This window comes from Egretta garzetta, unplaced genomic scaffold (genome assembly GCF_000687185.1).
Source record: "Egretta garzetta isolate BGI_Z169 unplaced genomic scaffold, ASM68718v1 scaffold195, whole genome shotgun sequence".
In the NCBI taxonomy this organism is placed as follows: Eukaryota; Metazoa; Chordata; class Aves; order Pelecaniformes; family Ardeidae; genus Egretta; species Egretta garzetta.
Genome location: NW_009259591.1, coordinates 97626 through 98491, shown reverse-complemented (window position 1 = coordinate 98491; position 866 = coordinate 97626). Strand labels below are relative to the sequence as shown.

General features: G+C 56.5%; 1 protein-coding gene across 1 annotated transcript in view; it reads left to right on the top strand.

Annotated features, from left to right (window-relative positions):
- The window catches only part of CFAP299 (cilia and flagella associated protein 299), a 155381-nt gene that overhangs the window by 117026 nt on the left and 37489 nt on the right, over positions 1-866 (top strand). The window lies entirely within an intron of this gene.

Genomic DNA, 866 nt, shown 5'->3' with positions numbered 1-866 from the left:
AGATGACCTCGCCGAGTGTTCTTCTGAGCGGGGCGGGGGGGCCGCAGCGTTTGCACCAGCCGGGGCTGCAGTGGCAGTCAGTGAAGCAAATCCACAAACTTAGAAACAGGGGGATGCTTGTTGCAGTCCTCCAGGGAAGGGCTGCTCGAATGAGAGCTTTCCCTGGCCCCTGAAGCTTCTGGAAGTCAGGCTGTGTTAGCCAGCCCCTTCGGGTTTTTTGCTGCGGAGATGTTTAAATTAACCATTGCTGTTGCAGATGACACCCACTTCCCTCCTGCCATGAGTTGACCTAGCTCCCAGCAGCGTGCTGTCGGCGCCTGGGCATAGATCCCATCTCTGCTGCTGTCTGAAGGATATATCGGCTTTACGGAGCCTGCCTGCTTTGCGTGACTGTGCCGCGTCTCAGCGTGCGTTGTGAACGGGGCACGTGGATCTGCCGCGCCGACGTGGCGCTGGCTGGGGTAAAGCGTGCGTTTGAACGGGCAGTCGTGGCCCTGCACCAGTCAGAAAGCGCTCGGTGAGGAAGCCTGGTCTGCTTTCACCGTATGCGGAGTTTTTCCTGGGGTACTTAAGTCCTCCGTCAAAAAACCCCACGGGTATAAAACACAAGGGTGGGTAAAAACAGAGCTCCTGCGGTGCCGTTTCTGCACTTGACCGGAGGAGCTGTGAGTAAGCTTGGCCTGGCTTCTGCAGGGGAGAGGAATCCTTCTGGTGATTCTTCACAAGCCTTGCGTCGAACCCAGAGAAGGCTGGGGTATGAGGCTTTGCTCGTGATGTCGTTTTCACGGTGTGTAGTATTTACAGACACCACGGGTGAGTGGATAAGGAAGAGGGCAACCTCAAAATGAGGATTAACCCAAGCGCTC